The following is a 21,377-nucleotide window of genomic DNA, read 5'->3' as shown; positions in this document are numbered from 1 at the left end:
ACCAGTTGTCTCAAATTATTTCAAAACAGACCAAGATGACCAAAAACCTTCCATTACATCACCTCGCTAGTGGGATTACGAGACTACCCAGAATCCCCTGCGTCGATGACTCGTGCTGCTGTTTGCTGTGATGATTCAGTCTGTTAACACTCCAAAGGAAAAGAGAGGAAACGAAGAACACGAGTGAAGCAGCAGAATGTGAACTCTATCTGTCCTTCTCTCTTTCCTGCCGTCTTTCCCGTTTCCTGCTTTTCACATGGTCAGTGAAGCAAAAGAAACAGTACGGCTACGGCATGTGTGTGTTTCAGAGATAAAACACAAGATAGCTTACAGAAAAATTGCGCAAGTTCTTTAAATCAAACAGGTTCAGCGGAGAGGAATGAGAGAGGCATGCAATCTGAGAGGAAACAGGAATGAAAACACATCTGAGCAGTCAAACTCTGAATCACATGATGATGTGCATATACACGCGTGCATATTAGCATACATGCATATGCATGACACACAGAGAGAGAATGAATGATTAACTAGTAAAACAGGCTAAATGTTGCCTTGACTCACCCGTCTCTTTCTCTCTCTGAGCTACACAGGCCTGTCATGATTATTACATCATATCCATTGCACTTTTTGCCAATGACTGATTAAGGTGCGCTTTAAATTCCAGTCATACGCAGTTATGCAAATAAGGAGATGAAGTAAATTTAGAAACACATGAATTGTTTTCAGTGCAGCAGTGCATTATGTGAGTGCTTCAAATTAACTCAGATGCATGAAGAACAGGTGAACACCTCCTGAACAACTATCAAAAAAGCTAACTAACTATACTATAAAAACTAGTGCTCTAATTTACACTTTACTGAAATATTAGCTTACAAAGCCTTAAATCATTGTGTGATAGTCATATTGTAGTCTTACTATATTTTACCCATTACATTTTTTTAAATATAAACTCACAGAAAACGAATGATTTCCATTGGTTTCCTGTCTCTCTCAGTTGTGTTCTGTAAGCTGTCTGTCTCTCAGCACTAGAGAACAGTTTTAGAACAGGAGAACAGTGACATTTTCCATTCGATTTGTTTTCTTGCCATCTCAACTCTCATTTTGTGACCTTTACAGACAGATAATTCTATTCTGTCTTGCGTCTCATTTGCTGTGGATTCGTGTATGAGTGTGTGCGTGTTGACACGATTACTGTGAGCTAATGAATGAGTGTGTGAGCACTCTGGACTCCCTCCTCTCTGTTTAGCATTCTCATTATCAGAAAGGATACATTTGCATCTTAAACACAAATTAAACTGTTGCAAATTGAATTGCAGATTTGTGCCACTGCACAGAGAGAGAGATGGAGAGAGAGAGTCTTGTGTATAAAAAAGGTGCTGATTGCAACATCAGGGAGAGGTGATGATGTCACACAATTAGACACTTAAAAACATTAATAGTGGAAAATGAAGATTGAGAAGTAAAAAAAAACAAAAACAATTGGTGTTATGAACACACCTGAATTCACAAGCAGCTGTCTTAAAGTTCACTTTCAAATGAAAATTAGCCCTAGATTTGCTCACCCTCAAGCCATCCTAGATGTATGACTTTATTCTTTCTGATGAACACAAATCAGGGAAATATTAATACATATCCTGAGCTCCGAGCATCATAATGGCAGTGAACAGGAGTTGTAGAAAGTGCTTTGATCCTCATCTATCCATAAACGTACTCCACACAGCTCCGGGGGGTTATTAAAGGCCTTCTGAAGCAAAGCGATGCATTTGTGTTAAAAAAAAAAAAAAAAAATCCATATTTTACAAGTTATGAAGTAAAATTTCTAGCTTGCGCAAGACAGCCTTCCATATTCAAGTTACAAAGAAAGTGTAAACTGGCATCACATCAGTTAAACTTTTTCCGTAAGTTGAATAGGGAAGGCGTATGACATAGCATAAGCTTTTTGAACTGCAAGAGAGTAGGGCTGCACGATTTATCGCAATTGGCAAAGGTTGCGATTATTTTATGAACAGCTTGTCAGAGCTTTACGGCTCTGTGATCAGTAGTAAATGCTTCTCCATCTGAAAGCCAGAGGGCGCTCTTGTACAGAAACTGCAAATATGCCCTGTTGCAGAAGTAGATAACCAGGAAATCATAGCATCATTTCAGGAAATCACATACTATCGCTGTAGTTGAATAAACAGAAGATTGAAACACTTTGATTAAACACGCGACTGCCTTATTCTGTGTAAGAAGCCACATCACCTCACAGAAGGACGCTTAGCTGTCAGTATGAAATGAGTTTGGAGTAAAAACATGTTATTAAATGTTGTCTTTTGTTGGACAAGATGTTAATAAATGCTTCTCATGTCTGGAAAGATGTTTGTTGCGTGTTGCTTTTTCAAATGCACATTATAAGCGAATCAAACTCGCAGTGCTTTCAGATGGATTAGCAATTGGAGCCATACTTCATTGACAAGCCGCACATTAAAAAAACAAAAACAAAAAAAATGCAGCTTTGCGATTTCATAAACGTACTAAGCCATATCATTTAAGCGCAATTTCAATGTTTTTTTTAAATTGTCCTTTTTTCTAATTGTCTGATTAATCGTGCAGCCCTGCAAGAGAGTTTTACACTTTCTTCGTACATTGAACATGGAAGGCGGTCTGGCGGAAGCTAGATATTTTACTTCATAACTTGTTAAATATGGATTTTTTTTTTTTTTTTTTTTACACAAATGCAGCGCTTCACTTTAGAAGGCCTTTATTAACCCCCCGGAGCCATGTGGAGTAAACGTTTATGATGGATGGATGTGGATGGAAGCACTTTCTTCAGCTCATACTTGTTGATCCCGCTCACAGGCATTATAAAGTTTGGATGCATTAAGATATTTATTAACATATCTCTGACTGTGTTCATCAGAAAGAAGAAAGTCATATACACCAGGGGCGGACTGGGACAAAAATTCTTGGTTCCCCGCAGAACCTTAGTGAACAGTTCTTCTTAAAAGAACCATTTTTTTCTTAGTGTGAAGAACATCTAAATCTAAAGAACCTTTTTTTTACTATAAAGAACATTTTGTGCAACATAAAGGTTGATGAAACATCAATGACCAAAAATAACCTTTATTTTTAAGAGTGTACTAACATGACAAAAAAAAAAAATTCTGGAAAATTTGGTAATTTGCATTTTGGATAATTGTTTGTACACACATACTGAACTTTTATAATTGGTGTTAAGTTTAATCACATCATGAGCACTAGTACTAGAGACAACTGACTTTACAAACAATGCTAATAGTACAGATTACAAGAGTGACTGGCTGCAAAACCACAAGAAAGAGTGTCCTATATCCTACAGATCTATGTGGTTTATCATCAAACTTCAACCCGCAGCTCAGCAAGAGACAAAACCACCTGTGACAATCCAACCAGTTCATTAACCTCCAAACAGTGACTCAACCAGACAGACCAGCTCGACTTCTTTACCGCTGACACACACACCTTGGGAGTTTGAGTGTTTTTTTTTATAATTTACATGAATGACATCAGTGTGTGGTTTTCTCCTCTCAAACTTCAACATTTACATAAGATACAGATAACATGTGTAAACATACAGGGCTGGTTTATATACTAAAGGTCTGAGATATAGCTTGTTAGCTACTTCAAACTACAAGCCACTCAATTTAAATAACAGTCCAGCTACTCTTAAAACAAAAGTTATCCATGCTACAAACTACTAACAAAAAGTGGCTAACTAACCCAAAGCAACTCAGGCATATGTATATGTATACAAGACAATGAATATATAATATTACTGTATTTTTAACCAAATAAACACAGCCTTGGTAAGCAGAAGAGACTTACAAAAATTAAACATTAAAAATCTTTACAGACCACAAACTTTATCTAGTGTGATAAAAAAAAAAACAACAACTATATTTTAGCCAGCAAGGTCTACTTCCATCCTGACTGATTTGATCAGACTGCCAGGAGTTAAGATACACAGGTTTGAATGTAGAGCAAGGCTTTATTTTATCATAGTAGATAAAATATTTTTGCTTAATTCTCCACCCTCATCGCTTTGGTTTCACACACAAAAAACACATTTCTGATCAATTTTGTTTTTCGATAGCCCATCTTTGCTCTCTCATCATCTCTGTCTGCTGATATCATTCAGTCAGGCGCATTTATGATCAGAGTTTTCAGCATATCTTTTTCTTCCATAAGCGTCCCAGCGTGACACATGTGTGCACAGGACGCTCTCTGCGTCTCCAGCAATCAGTTGTCTGATGCCAGCGCAATCAAGACGCTGATTTCTCATCGAAACCTCCAGCGGTGAAATCAAGCCGGCTGCAATGTGATTGGCTGACACTTTGCGATCAGAAAAACTCATGCAACTAGTACAAAGAAACTGTACACGCACAATCTGGAGATAAAGATAGATGCAGCTGAATGAGCACAGCAGAAACCGAAAAAGCATACTTTGTCATATCTGATAGGCCTGTAAATGATCAACATATTCAAAACTTTGCTGAAAAACCTATTGCACAATCTACTACATGTCTTCTGTTGTCTGATTGCCTTTTAGTATAATTGTACAAATGTCCACCTTCAGCTTGTGGTTCACTTGTCTTTATGCTGTGAAATCTTTACTCATTTTGATAAAGTAAACAAAAGAATAACATATTGTTAGTAACATTTCAAGGGGAACACTTACTGGACTGAAGCAACTTCGGTTTATTGATTATCCATCATTTTATCAAATATGTTTATTAATCGCTCAACCATCATTGTACTGCACAGCATTATGTTTGAAAAATACAGAGCTTTGATCATAAAACTGAGCATTTAAAGGTGCCCTAGAACCACTTTTCAATAGATGTAATATAAGTCTAAGGTGTCCCCTGAACGTGTCTGTGAAGTTTCAGCTCAAAATACCCCATAGATTTTTTTAATTAATTTTTTAACTGCCTATTTTGAGCCATAATTACATATGCACCGATTAAGCGCGCGACCCCTTTAAATCTCTCGATCCCCGCCCCCGCGAGCTCTCGACAGCCTTAAACAGCAAACACAAAGTTCACACAGCTAATATAACCCTCAAAATGGATCTTTACAAAGTGTTTGTCATGCATACATCGATTCCTCTGAGTATAGTATTTATTTGGATGTTTACATTTGATTCTGAATGAGTTTGATAGTGCGCCATGGCTAAAGCTAACATTACACACTGTTGGAGAGATTTATAAAGAATGAAGTTGTGTTTATGAATTATACAGACTGCAAGTGTTTAAAAATGAAAGCGACGGCTCTTGTCTCCATGAATACAGTAATACACGATGGGAACTTTAAACACATTTAACAGTACATTAGCAACATGCTAATGAAAAATTTAGAAAGACAATTTACAAATATCACTAAAAATATCATGTTATCATGGATCATGTTGGTTATTATTGCTCCATCTGCCATTTTTCGTTATTATTCTTGCTTGCTTACCTAGTCTGATGATTCAGCTGTGCACATCCAGGCGTTTTGCCCTTGTCTAATGCCTAGAACATGGGCTGGCATATGCAAACATTGGGGGCGTACACCCCGACTGTTACGTAACAGTCGGTGTTATGTTGAGATTCGCCTGTTCTTCGGAGGTCTTTTAAACTAATCAGATTTATATAAGGAGGAGGAAACAATGGAGTTTGAGACTCACTGTATGTCAATTCCATGTACTGAACTCTTGTTATTTAACTATGCCAAGGTAAATTAAACTTTTAATTCGATGGCACCTTTAAAAATCATCTTACTAAGACATACTTTTGGCAGATATAGAGTGATGATGCATTTATTATAAGTAGTCTGTTATATTGTTGTAAAGATTTCCATTACAAGGAAATCTTTATAATTTAATTGAGCTTTTTGGCCATATAAATATCAGCATCTGAAGCAAATCACGTATTTGGGCCTCTGAATAAAATTGAGGCTATTTTTTCCTCCATATTCTCACTATATCACACTATATGAGCCATAAAAGCTTGATTTGTATCAAATATGATACTCAACATCAAAAAACACATGAACACAGATCAACAAGAAACAAAGGGACTGCAAGACTGTAATGCCTTTTCAGGATTCAACGTACATAAATGGACAAAGTTGTTTAAAAAAGTACTAGACAACTACATTGGTTCTAAGGAAGAACTAACTATAAACTAGTCCTGCACATTCTGTATCTCACAATCCCTCATCTCTGTCTTATCGCTGCTCTGGTGAGAAACACCAGGGTCTTGTTCAGTTAAATTCCCTGTAATCTTTCCTCCGAGCCGATCACTGTTGCTCTGATACAAGCGGAGCCAAACTCTCAAATCACTCTGCTGAAAAAACCCGCAGCTCCTGCCAATGTCCACACCTCTGAGTGCTGGCGGCAGGTGTAAGCGCTCACCGCCGCGGGCCACAGATGCACACAGACCCCTGAGCTCAACACGCTCACACCTCACACCAGCAGGACTGCCACTGTGTTTGCTGTCATGGGTGTGAAGGGTTTCGGGATTACAGTTTGAAGCGTGTGTTGTGATAATGCTCAAATTGTTAGGACCATGTTTGATGTTAACTACTATACAAGCCATTCTAATTAATGGACGCTAAATGATACATAAGAAAATGTTTATGAAGCAGCACATCAGCATATTAAAATGATTTCTGAAGGATCATGTGACACTAAAGACTGGAGTAATGAAGCTGAAAATTCAGCTTTGATCACAGGAATAAATTACATTTTACATTATATTGATGGATCCAAAATGGTCAATATTCACTTATTCATGTTCTATGTTAATCATTCATTATTAATTATTATTAATCACTCATTATCACTTATGATTTTCCATGCTACTTATGATTTCAAGTATTCATATAATCTTACTTAAATTACTCGCATATAATCACTTATATTCAAGTATAACCACATATTTACTCAATGTGCTCTTTTTTCATTTTGATCTTCATTGTGCTTATTTCACCTGTTGAAATTTGTGACTTTGAAGTTCCAAGTGAACTTTAAGTTTTCTAGGTAAAAGAGGGTTTGGTACCTTTGTGGTTGAGTTGGGTTCCTGCCAAAATTTTACCAGAACGTTGATGTTCTCGGAATTGACCACATGTTGTACTTTTTCTTCAATAATATTTTGTATCTCTGTATTCAAATGAAAGGGAATCTTTGAAAAATGTTAATTTGTTATTATATTGTTCTGATGAAGGTGTTAACCCACCCTTTTTGGGCCTATTTTTGGGTGTTTTTACTCCATTTGATAATGTCAATTGTCACGAGACCATAAAAATTACCCAATGACTGTTTGGACAGCAGGAAACCATCAAATGTCATGAATTTCTTTAAATCCTCCAAAACAATGGAAAGGTTCATTCTGACCTTTCTTATCTATCCAAACAAGACCTGGAAGGGAGATGTAAGATTTTTCCCAATCTTAGGGTATAAAACCTGTCTCGTTCTCTCAATTGGTACCCCCTTTCCTGCTATCCTGACTTGCATCTTGCTGTCTTGTTGGCGCCATTTCTAATGATTTTCTTTCAAATTACTATACTCAGATTTCAGAATGTTCTTATCATAGATGTTCGATTTCTGATTTTTATTTTACCTTTTTGGTTTTATTAAATATTTTCATTATCGATTGAAGTTTTCGCGTGAGGCTGAATTTAATTGAAATTAATAAATTATTTTTCTTCAACGTCATCAACTGCCTGGATCTCATTTTCTCAAGTTTTTGCATCAATATTCAAAGAGAAAACAGCAATATTTCACAATTTTAACTATTTTTGATCAAATAAACACAGACTTGGTGAGCAGCATAGACTTTTTAAACATTAAAAATATCTCTGAACGGATTTTTGTGAAAATATTAGTATTTCTGTAGCTTAAGTAGCAGAATATAGCGCTAACAACAACAACAACAAGATCATCATGGGTTTGATTCCCAGAGAATGCATGAACTTGATAAAATCTTAATTTAAATGCAATGCAAGTTGCTTTTGTATAAATGCATAAATGTTTGTTTGTTTATGATTTAAAGCCATGCGAGCTACCGCGGCTATATTCATGGTGAGAACGAGATTTTTTTTTTAAAGGAAAAAAAAATGTAATTATATTTTTCAATTTGACCTTAGATAAAAATTCTGAAACTAAATCAGGCCTTAATTCATTAAAAATATTTTCATAAACGTCCACAGAAAAAGAAAAAAAAAAAAAAAAAAAAAAAATTCAAAGATTTCAAACAACCACAATCCATCAAAATATGCTTCAGTGATAATGGATTCTTATATGCATAAATGTAAATTCATCAACAAAAAAATTATTTTATCTCAATATATCAGACTGGAAGCCACAAAACTTGTTTTAATCTGTGAATTTTAATCATTTATAATAAATACTGAAATATTCCATAGAAAACAAGAACTTTCAATTTTGATTTAATGGTGATTTTAACCACTACAGCTAAACATTATTCTGTCTGAATAGAACAAAACTGCAGTCAGTTTATTCAGAATCAATAATAAGCTCATCTCACTATATGTAAACACCCACAGGAGTGTTGACCGAGACGGCAGCTAGACTAGTTTCCCAGCTCTCCACATGGACCGTGTTTCTGTGGGTGTGTTAGTGTGTTTGTAGAGCAGCCGCAAATGACACACAGATTTGGCCTGGTTCTTCGTTTCCATCTGGCACGGCCCTTTTATCCAATCTCCTGTACGGTGACCAAACGCCTGCCCAGAAACCCGTCAGCTGAGAGCTGAAGGGAGCGAGAGGGAGTGACCAGGTCAGTGAGAGAGAAATATGTACCGTTGTAAACTGGGACAATCCCACATCAGATCATCCGACCAGATGTACGACATTCCCGGCCGTGAGAAACACTCAGAGCGAGAGAAAACAACAGGGTAGAAGAGCTTCCTGTTAACACTCATTCATTCACACATTCTTTATGTGTAATATGCAGAATGAAATTTGATTACTCATCGAGGATTTGGAATAACAGAATTGGAGAACAAAACTAAGACCAATTAAATTCCATCATAATCCACGTCATCATTATTTCCAAGACAACCATTTTCTAAAGCTTTCTTAAGCTTTTTAAGGTTTTTAAAAAAAAGTTTTTACATTTAAGTGTAACAAAACTACATGTAAGTAACAAAAATGTACTATTTTTAAAAATTTTACAAAACATTAAACTATGACATTTAAATTAAATATTAAATTAAATGTATTAAATTAAATTAATTAATTAATTAATTGAAAATTACATTAAAAAATAAATTAAATAAATAAAAAAATTATAATTTAATTAAATATCATCCCAGAAAAACATTAGGATGCAATAATCCACTAATGCTTCTTTAATAAATGTTTCTGGTCTTATTGTGAATTATTCAGTGAGTGTATGTTACTCTAAAGAAAGAAAAATATTTTCATCTTTGTTTTATTTTTTAATATTTTATGTTTTTTATATTTTATTTTTTCGTTTTATTTCATTTCATTTTATTTTATTTTGCCAGGAAGGAGAAAATCCTTTTACCCTCATCTGAATTAACGTTTCTGCTGACATAACCAAAGCCATGTGAGCAGGAAATATATTAACCAATAACATCACATCCTTTTCATGATTCAATCAAATCAGAATAAGGGTGGGATATAAAATCTGACAAACATATACAAGCAGCCTCTACGTCTACATCATATGGGTGTCGTAACTAAAACATTTAAAATAAAACTTTTCCCATTTGTTTTGCCCAAAACTGTGCATCCATAAATGTATTTGCACCCGATGATGAGCAACTGTCCACCAACATCCCATTTCCTACAAAAATCACAATAACGAACAAATTTCCATGAACCTCTTTGACGAGATGAACAGCCTCTCACATACAGCTAAACGGGTTAAGCCCAAATTAACACTGTTGTCGTAGTTCAACCTCTGGGTTCATTTGCATCAGGCGCTTGTGTGGGATAAATATTTTCTCTTCAGCGTATGTCACGATCTGACCCCAAGAGTACAACGCCACTACATTTCACTCACAGCAAACAATGCACCGATGCCTCATCACTGCTGACTCTCTGGACCTTTGACAAACACAAAAGCAGCGAAGACAAAGAGTGAGAGAGAGAGAGAATGAGGCAGATAGATGGATGAATGCGGGGCTTTTGAAGGGGTCGGGCGGATGGAGGGGTGGCGCGTTCGTGTGGGTGACGCCGCATTCCTGATGGACACTGAACCGTTTCACGCATCGCTGACCAGTGCCATGGAAACACACTAGCGTTGGGCGGTATGATGGTACATGAGACTGTGTAATATAGTTTATACCACAAATTTGGCAAAAATCCAATACCAAGAAGAAAAATACACACTATTAGAACTGGTCAAACACACGCTGGTCTGTTTCAGCATTACATGCTGCTGGAATGTTGAAATCATGTTCCTTAAAAAGGTCCAATGAAGTGTTAAATGACAACATTAGCACAGTACAGAAATTACACTATCAACACACACAACAGCCTCTCTGATATCTGATACATTCATTGAAGGATTATAGGAAAAAAGCATGAATGTCATACTGCAGTCTACGTTTGGCCATCACATACACACACAAACAAACCCACTAAGCTGCCAATGAGGTAGGAAGAATGTTTAAGGAACTGTCTAAGATACGGGTTTCTAAGCGGCTTCACATGCATCCTTCAGAGAGAAGGCAATCCTTAAAAACACTGTGCTGAGATCAGTGGGGAAAAACATCCATATATATATATATATATATATATAAAAAATAGTGGACAAAATAGGAATTCATTCAATGCCAATAAAATAGTTAATTTTAACTGAAAAGGAACTATTTTACTGAATATTTGTGTGATGTATTTTAATGCTGGCTAGAGAAACGCATTCACTGAGTCCGAATTTGCCTTTTTCCATACTTTATAGTAGGCGAAAAGCAATATGTGAACCAAGTAGTATGTCCGAATTCATAGTATTCATTACCTGAATTGTGCATCACAGACACTTCCCCGTGTCCGAATATGCCTACTTCCATACTTTATAGTAGGCAAAAAGCAATATGTGAGCCAAGTAGTATGTCTGAATTTATAGTATTCATTAACTGAAGCGTGCATCACATAGACACTTTACTATATCATGAGGCCATGGGAGAGGAATTGTGAATGACGCAACTGACACCATTGGTCACATGACAGTGACAACGTCCAAATTTTATTCATGGTGTACAGAACGTACATTTAGACCAAACGTGGTAATATATTTTTTTTACAGTCTATGGGTAATATACAGTATGCGATTTTGGATGCAGCAATTGTTTGTTTAGCATCTTGTTAACAAAATCATATGAAATTCAAGTCTCTACATACATTTCCCAAGAGGAAAGTAATTTCTATGATGCACAGAGTAAAAATGTATCTTAAAAACAACTGCCAAGGCTGTAGACGGCTCACTAGGTTGTGGAACATAGCTGACCAAATAAATAAATGAAGAGAAAGCAGCTCACACGCAATCACACAATCGACAGCCAAAATGCAAACAGCATTAATGCACTCATTTGCATGCATTCATAATCCTCAGTGCTCCTTTCAGGTCTCAAGCAGCAGCACATGCATAACTTGCTCGCAACAAGGCAGCAAAAGAAAAGTGTTACAGTTATTGATAAATTTAGATTTTAGGCACAAAAAGACTTGGAATATTGTGTAGTACATGGACTAATTATGGTATTTTAGTAATTTTTGGAGCTTGGCATTAACATTCCTTATATGGAAAACAGAAGCTTGTTCACTCTAAAATCTCCTATTGGCAAAAAAAAAAAAAAAAAAAAAAAAAAAGGGGAAGAGCATGATGACAGATAACCGAATTTACATTTTTGGGTGAATTATTGCAAAGTGGTTGGGGCTGAATTAATTGCAGAAAACAAAAAAGGAATTTGGATACAGTGCTGCCTCGCACGCCCTGTAATAAAGCACCAATAGATATACAACCACTTAGTGCAATCAAACAAGACAAACATAGTGTGGAGAGCACAAACGCATAGGCTCATGGGAAGAAAACTGTTTGAGCAATGCCATAACTCAGCGAAGGAAATAAATCTCATTAGCTCTCACTGGAGCACGTTATAATTAAAACTATGTGTTGCAGTGTGTGTACATGTGTCATTTATAATTGAAACATTCGCATTAGAGCTTTGTTCACGCTTTTTTTTTTTTTTGCAATTATTAATGCACTGAGTAGAATTAAATTAAACAGTTTGCTGCAGTGCAATATGTGGGCTCGCATTATTTACAAGCTGAGCTTAAGATGCTGAATTATTTAAACGTCTGTGCAGTTAAAACTGCAGGAGGAGAGCAGCCACAATACGAAAAAAGTGTGTTTGAGTGAACGCATGTGTGTGTGCGCACAACATGCAGAGAAAGCAATGCCGCAGCGCTGTGTGAAATCACAGGGGAGAACAGTGCTGCGATTGTGATTCTAGTGCAACGGTTCTCAACTAGTTCTGCTTCAGGACCCTGATTTTGCATTGAACATTAAAAGGTAAACATCTATGAAGAAGTGAAATGCATTCATTTTACCATGAACTGCAGAGACCCGACAATACAAAACCTTTAAACATGAAATAGGCTCAATGGTTTCATCAAGCGGTCCACAACTTATATATACTCCTAAAAAGAAAGGTTCTTTATAGGCGTTGATGATTCCATCAGTGGAACAAATGATTCTTTAAAGTGGAAAATATTTCTTTAGATTAGACAAGACAAAAATGGTTATTTTAGGAAGTGTTCACTGAAATGTTCTTTATAGGGAACCATAAATAGTTCTGCTATGGCAACGCTGTGAAAACCCCCTTTTGGAAGCTTTATTTCTAAGAGTGTACAGTTCACAACACACTAGTTGAGAACCACTGATCTTGTGATGAGTCGAGGATTGAATTTTACTCAATTCAATCAACAACCTGCACCAAGAAGCATTACACTGCAAAAACAAGCAGAAAATACAGAGTAAAAAAGAAAAATTATTGGAGAGGTCAGTCTTCCTGATTGCTGCTTTAGCCACTGACTGCATTTAAAAGGAAAAAACATCTCAGATTGAGGCTGGACCCCGGCCATTTACCAGGAACACATCCAAACACTGACATACACACAGCTGATGAGCAATGCGAGGAGAAAGAAAACAAGGGGGAGAAAAAGCAGAGCAAGTGGGAGTGGTGAGAGAAGTCAAGTTGACAAAGAGAGAGAGAAACATGTAGCATCATTCATATCATGTATGACCCAAAAATGACTCGCACAGCAGTAAACTCCAGAACATTTGTTTAATTTCGGTCCAAACAACACAAAAAGTATCACCATGTCACATGCTGCAAAACACACGAACACAAGTCCACGCCGCAGTCCGGATTCAGATTCATTCATTAAATTCAGATTTTGCTCTCTTTTCATTCTGTGTGCTGTTCAAACACACATTTGAGAGCAAAAAGGAATAGTTTAAAGGGATAGTTAAAGGGATAATTTACTCACAAGCCATCCTAGGTGTATATGACTATCTTCTTTCAGACGAACACAATCCGAGACATAAAAATATCTTTAGTCCTCCAAGGTTTATAACAGTTGTGAATGGTAGGCCAAATTCTGAAGACAGAAAATATGCATCCATCCAAGAAAAAAAAAAAAAGAATCCATATGACTCAGGAGGGTTGATAAAGGCTTTTTGAAGTGAAGGGATGCATTTTTGTAATTAAAATATCCATATTTAAAACTAGGGATGCATCGATACGGATATCAGTATCGGTATCGGGACGATACCAAGCTCATGTACTTGTACTCGCACTCGTAAAAATACCCCAATACCAAAGACCGATACCTCACGTGACGTAACTGACAGAAGTTTCCGTGCACAGAGACACCGGCGGCAGCAGCAGAAACAATGTCAACCTCAGAGGTGTGGAAATACTTCAAAATGAATGATGACAACCAACATATTGCGAATTGCATGCTTTTAATCACAATTCGTTATCGATTAATTAAGGCTGGACAGGCGGAATCGCACTGAATGACACAGACCAGAAGCGCTCTCTCTCTTTCTCCCAGTTCTCAGACAGCGCGCGGTCAGTTCTCCTTGCGCCTGAATGGTCAAATGCACACATTATGTTTACGTCCACTTAAGCCATAACCGACTGTATTTACGTGAGATACTCCACACAATAAATACAGTCAGTTATGGCTTAAGTGGACGTAAACATTTTGGTGAAAACAGGATGCGTGTCAGTATCCATGGATTCGGTCTTAAAGGAACCGTAGCCTATATTTGTCATTAATGTTAATAAAACTACAAAAGATGTTAAATAAATGTATACATGGTAAATAAACCTACTGTATCTGAAAAACAAGTTTAATTCATTTGTATTTCTAGTATTTGTTGTATTGTTTGTAATTTGTAAATTTCTTTTTATATAATGACAATATATATATATATATGTAATTATGCCCTTTGAAGATTATTGGACACTTACATTTTTGTTCTTTAAGTTTGTGAAAAGCACATAAAAATTATTACTTTTTTCATTTTTTATAATAAAGAAGCTGTCCTACATTCATTAGTCTCACTGTGTTGTGCTTGGAAAACTGCCACATCACCAAAAAAAAAAAATTCAAATAAGCTTCTGGCGGACAACCGTAAGCATACTGCGCACGTCAATTTGGGCGGATTAGCAACCTTTGACTTGACGCAATGACGCACGTGGAGGCGCAGAGGAGATAGCAAAAGAAAACACTAGTCACGAATTAGAAGTTTAAAATGAGAAATTTTAAAGAGAAATGTCGGAGGATTTCGATATAAGAGAAGAGGAGCTTGAGTTTGTTGCCCAGCAGTATTTGTTTGAACCGTGAGAGGCGTCTAAGCTTATGATACTTCTACATCCTGTGTCATACATCACGTCAGAGGATTACTCATTTGGCGCAAGTAGACTTGTGCATTCTGCGTGCGGTCTTTTGCCGAAAGCTAGTTGTTTGAATATATAAAGTTTTAAATATGGATATTTTTCTTACAAAAACACATCCCTTTGCTTTATTAACCCTCGGGAGTCGTATGGATTCATTTTTTTATGGATGGATGCATTTTTTCTGTCTTCAGAATTTGGCCTACCATTTACAACCATTGGAGGGTTTTTAAATATATCTCGGATCGTGTTCGTCTGATGGCTTGAGGCGGAGTAAATCATTTTTGGGTGAACTATCCCTTAAGTCTCAACTCATGACATTTTAAAGCTGAAGTGTGTAAAATTTTAAGTGCTAAAGTACTTCAATTCCAGCTTAATATACAGAGACAACTTAAAGTAAACCATTTGATTTGATTTCCCTGAAAAAGTGTAAACACAGTGGCGCCATCAAATCATCGCTCTGAAATGCCCTCCATCCAGCCTGACACAGCAACACTGAGTCAACCAATTGCGTGAGTATCTGTTTGAAAACATTCATTATTTTGTGATTCCGTTTAGTGGAGCAGAAGTCACACACTTCAGCTTTAAGTTTACAACTACTCTAAACCCAAATACTCACTGCATGTCCCAGAGATCACAGATGCTACAAAACAAATCTCACATGTGCACACTATCAACAACAGGAAAGAAAGCAGCAATGAGCAACTGCCAATAAAATTGTGAGAAAGAGTGTAAGGAGGGTGAAGCTGGAGCCAAAATACAAACAAACAAATTAACAAGCCAAAGTGGCAGTGAGCTGCTTCCCACGTCTTTTCAACCACTGTCTCATTTGTAATTTTGTTGGCTTTTTCCATTCTGTGCAAAACCAACTGCACCTCCTTCCTCTAAGTTGTTTGTTTACATGCAGTTATGAATCAACTCTCGAATAGCATAAGATTATGCAAGAATGGAATTACAGTCGGAGAAGAGGATAATCTCATCACTTATGCACCTACTCTACGATTAACCGTGTAAGCTTGTGCACCAAGTCGACAACATTACAAATACGAAACTGTGAGTCTTTAAATGTACAAAAGGCAACAAGCTTCTGTCTTAAGAGGATAGATGAACCTGTTCACATAAATTATATGCATTCAAGTACAGTATAATCAGGAAAGTTTGCTTGCAGGGTGTAACCGCAAGCAATTGTCAGGCATTCCTGAAAAACAGCTCATCCTAAATAACAGATGTCAGACAGAAGAGACAGAGAGGGACAGAGAGAGCGAGAGAGAGAGAGAAAGAAAGAAAACGGAGGTCCTTTGAAGAACAGTTAAAAGTGCAGAATATGAAAATAAAACTGGAAAAAGCTAGATATTAATAATTTATAACTGTCAACTCAAAGTGTTCACATGCCATCCAAAGAAAAACCACATTCCGCTGAAAGATAGGTTTCTGTTGAAGAGTTTTACTAAAGGTGATACAATTTTCTAAAACTAATGAAACTTTGAAATGCCTGTTTTTCATGTTCTGGATCAGATTTTCTTGTGACATTCTTGATTCAAAGCACTTTAAAAAGTAACGTAAATGCACTTAAAACCGAGGGCCACATATCAACAGAATTCAAATGGTATGAGTAATTCACAAAAACAAACTGAATGCTAGACTGCAAAGGTCACAACGAATATTTGTTGTGACTACCATGAGCCTTGAGTGAAGTTTGTGGAACATTCGTCTGCATTCTAAAGCATGATATCAGTGTTCTGAAAGTCTCCGGTACAGTATGCTGACTAGCGGTTGACAAATATAGGATGATAACTAGAGAATGAGGCAGCCACTGTCAACAATTAAGATGCAGAAATTCACTCAAAATTCATTAATAATATTTGAAAACAGAAATTGGCCATTATCCATCAACAAGTCTAGTTGGTAAAGCCAAGTGGGTAAAGTTTTAAGCCAATGTTAATGATCTCAAAATGGGCAAATATTTATCCAGTTTATCAGTCTTTCACTAGTATGGATGCAAGTGAACGCATCATTTCATGGGAGGTCAAACTGTGTAGTGACTGCCTGAAGGTTGGACAGAGTTAGCAGTGTCTGTGTGTGAAGAAGACCTCTCACTGTTTGCTCTTTAACAAACAGAGTAACAGCCAGACCTCTTAAATGCTTTTTAATATCACCACTGGCCTTAGGACAAGAAGAAAACACAGAGAGAGAGAGAGAATGAGATGAATGAAAAAAAAGGAAAAACATGAATGCTTGTACTTTTTCTTTTAAAAATAAATAAAACTAATTTTACAATTTTGACTTAAGGAAGCACTGTATTTTACCTTTTCCGAGTGGGTTTTACCATGTAAACAGCTCAATCTGAACATGCTAATTAAACAAATGCAAACAGCAAAACTAATATATATATATATATATATATATATATATACATATATATATATATATATACATAAAAAAACTTAACATCTAAAGTTTCCTTTAATTTGCTTGAGAGCTTTGATATGTCTCTGGAGTCACATGCTCTGATCAGAGATAATATTTTTACAGCACACTACTATGTGTTCTACCTTTAATATTATAGCGCATACGAGACCAATAGATCATAATGAGACATAGGCCGCATTTACATTACATGGTTCAAGAGACCCAATTCCATTTTTTTCTTTCCATGTGGCACAGATCGGATCTGACCCATGAATGTGTAAGCTGGACAAAAAAAACCCACAAAAAAAAACCACATGGATTCTGATATTCCCAGATCGGTTTCAGACCTCATTCATATGTGGAAATAAATCTGATGCCATGTAAGGAGACAGATCGGATATTCCCGTCAATTTGAGTCGTATGTCAATGAAAAAGTGATGGTGGCGAATGACATCAACTCAGGTGGACATCAACTGCAATCACGTGACTCTTTTCAATGCCTAGATTGCAAGGGCTGTATTCTTTTTTTTTTCTCTGCCTTAAGAGACCAATATTTTGCTGACCTTTCAAGATGGTATGGAAACCAAAAGCTTGTATTATCATTTCGTCTGAGTCCATTGCAAAACGCACAGTTTTACTTCCTTTTCGGCCTAAGCTTTTCCGGGTCAGTAAGTCTACCTTGGGTTGATTCACCAAGTGTATAGTGTAAATGCAGATATTGGATATGGGTCACTTTTAAAAGATGTAAGCTGGTTGTCAAAAAAACAAAAAAAAATGGACAGAGTTAACAAATAGGAATTGGGCATCTAGACCCGCAGTGTAAATGAGGCATAGAGACTTCTTTCAGTCAGATTTTGGGGCTTGAAACCTTTGAGTGATAGAATGGCAAGGCGGCACACAAACATTTACCCAGTACCATGTGAGAGACTAGCAGAGAGAGAGAGATTATAAATAGAAGTCAAACAGAGGGTGAGCTATGGGCCAGAGAATACCACAATTATGAGCTCTCATGCTGCAGCCTGGGATGTTGACAACGCAAGAGGAGCACAAAATATACAAAGAAGAGTCTCTTGTAGTTGAACACCAGCCACTAGCAAACAAATAATGCATGGTACTGCCATTGGTTTTGGGGCCTCTGAATGTATTATCCATGTAAATAACATGAATAATTGTCCAGTAACATGGTAGGCTATATTAAATCCATTACCATTTGATACTATCACAGTACTATGGTAGCGTAAATTGTAATATGTAGCTAAAAGCAGCAATCTTGCCAAGAAGATCTTATCTCTCTCCCCCACACATTTATTAATCTTCTCCATTTGGCCAAATTTATTTCACAACTCCACTCATATCATAATAATCTATAACAAAAACAATAGCCCAATTCTCTCCCTTTGTGCCCAATTTACTGCAGTGCTTGTATCTTTCTCTTCATAGGCTAATTATGTCCCCGCTCATGCGATTTATTTCCAATCATTTTTGTCTTGCTGAGATCAATTATTTTGGTAAAGGAGCTAATCTTGGCCATTATTTTTGCTGTGGGTCTGAGCAAAACCAGTCACGCTAGTGAGGAGGGGAAGCCTATGCGCATGCGCACATCTGCCGTTCTACAGCAGCACGCGGGCCAGGTCGCATTCCAAACTCCACACATCACAATTGTTCCCGGCGCGAATCTGTGTATGCAACGGATTTTTCACGGTAAAAAACAGACACGTAGCAGTATTACAGGTCTTAATTCTGAGGTTCATATAGGTAAAGTCAGGTTCATATTCTAGACTGTATGTCAAACTAAGCTAATTTTATGGGAATTTCTAACTTACACGTTTAAAAGTCCTCCATTAAACATTTGACGTTTTGAAATAAATTTACACGCGTACAACATTGAGGATCTGGGGCTACAACAGTTGGATAATAGTAAACTCAACCTCAGCATGACGGTGTGAATTTTATTCATAATTCATGCCCAAAATGAGGGAGATGGCTTTAACTCGCTGACCCACGGGGCCTCAAGTCGTTTTTTTTTTTTTCATAGGCAAACTGTAAGATTATTCCCGTTAGGGTTGTGTTTTTGGGAGTCGTGCCTCTTTCTAAACAAACGATTCCCTCACGCCTGAGGAAACACATTCCCAATTTCCATCTGAATGTCCGTCACGCTCCTAACCGTCACGTCGTTATAACAATGGGAAAGACATGGACCATGAATAGTCGTCTGAGATGTCGAGACCAATCGTTTTTCTAAGGTCTGTGTCTTAAACCCTGAAGAACCATCAGTAACCAAAATCCCACCAGTCCATGATCATAAAAAAGCCTGCGCGAGCTCAATGGTCAAGTAGGGGCAGCTGATGCGGTCACGTCTGTCAACTTCTGAGAATCCTCGTAAATGGTTCACATATGGTTTTCATGCAGCGAACATGATCACATACATGCAGACCTACTGAAGAAAGACCAAGAAAATGAATAGTATGTAGGCGCGTATAGGCTACACACACCCACGGACAGGCAGAACCTTCAGATGCACCGCAGCAACAGCTTCCATAACCAGTTCTGCTGTTAACGCCCTTTTAACGCAACACACCGAGACTAATCATTTATAAATCAATTAGAGCCTATCGATTTTTACCCAAAGCAACATGTGGTCCTCTGAGATGAGGGAGCCTCTTAGAGCTGGATGGAGAAACAGGAGTAGTTTAAAAATAGCCCGTTTAACAACATATGGTTCCGAGACAATTTCAAATCGGAATGTTCATAAACAACATTCTTGCCACGTCCGCGTCATTATTTATGTGCGAATTTCTCTAAACGATTTTGGAATGTCAGTTTCTTATCGGTTTCAGTAACTTTGACCTAACCCCAGCACAATCCGTCACCATGCCGCTTGCTGTTCTTCTTCTCTGGGATCTAAAACGATCTGACTCAAACAGTTCTAACCACGACCTGATTTGTTCAACTCTACAACGTGTTTGGAAAGTATACAAACCGGATCAAGTAAACAAAACCGATACATTTGATACAAAACACTTCCATTCATCCGGAGCGTTCGAGGAAATGTAATCAGTAATACATTCCCAGCCTTACATTCCATGATACGCGCTTGTAAAATGGATTATGTGAAAATACACTTATACGCCAGCAAACCATAGATCTAAATGTTTACAAAGTCTCTAAATATGATCAATATTGGAAACTCGAGTCTCGGAGAACAAGTGAAACGCCGGGTTCTTAAAGTTTTATACGTGGTGTTTGGATATTGTAAAAGCCAAATGCTGGTTTCCACACTTGAAACACCACAGCAGTGCTTAAATTACACACTACACGAGAGTAGTCTCAACGCAGCGCTACGCTCCAAGATCCTGCTTTCCAAAACTACTGCCGCGAAGATATCTACTCACATTTCTAACCATTTTAACGTAGACAGTTTAGATAATTCCTTTATGGTACTTACACGTTCGTGTGATTGTTGGATGGCATGTCCTAGTCATAGTTAAATTCCCAAACTCGCTGAAATATCCCGTTCCGTGGCGCGACAGGAATGCGTCTCGGCGTTCAGAACGCGAGCAGTCTCGATCTGAGCAGCGCGAGGACGGACTGCACTGGAAACGATCAATCACGCGCGGAGTGCGCGCCCAGGCGCTACTCTAGCGCGCCACCTCGCGGCGTGTATAAAGGCACGACACTGTAAACTTTCTTGTGAAGTTTATTCGCCAAACTTGATCCCAAAATTAAGCATAACACACTAAACAGTGTAGTACACTATTAAATGCAGTATACAATAGAGTAAAATGCAATATACACAATATTTTATTGTTTCACATTATATAAACAATACAAATACAAAAGCATAATACAGCACTACAAAATTACAATTACTTTGAGTTACATTTCTCGAAAAAGTAAGAACCTGAGCAGTTTTTGTTTCACTTTACAGAAATCTTTACAGGATAGCAATCATACTGATCCTTCTATTGTCAGTGGCATAAAACCATAGGAAACTCAACTCGTGCTGAAAG

The 21,377-nt window shown here is 37.2% G+C and overlaps 1 protein-coding gene across 1 annotated transcript in view; it reads right to left on the bottom strand.

Annotated features, from left to right (window-relative positions):
- Positions 1–20,945, bottom strand: part of plxna1b (plexin A1b) — a 152,160-nt gene extending 131,215 nt beyond the window's left edge. The window contains exon 1 of the mRNA XM_067374658.1: positions 20,813–20,945. The gene's annotated coding sequence lies outside the window, so the exon portion shown is untranslated. The remainder of the gene's footprint in view (positions 1–20,812) is intronic.
- Positions 20,946–21,377: the final 432 nt, after the last annotated feature.

The sequence above is a fragment of the Chanodichthys erythropterus genome, chromosome 21, assembly GCF_024489055.1.
Source record: "Chanodichthys erythropterus isolate Z2021 chromosome 21, ASM2448905v1, whole genome shotgun sequence".
NCBI classification, from domain to species: domain Eukaryota; kingdom Metazoa; phylum Chordata; class Actinopteri; order Cypriniformes; family Xenocyprididae; genus Chanodichthys; species Chanodichthys erythropterus.
This window is presented reverse-complemented; position numbering and strand designations above follow the sequence as displayed.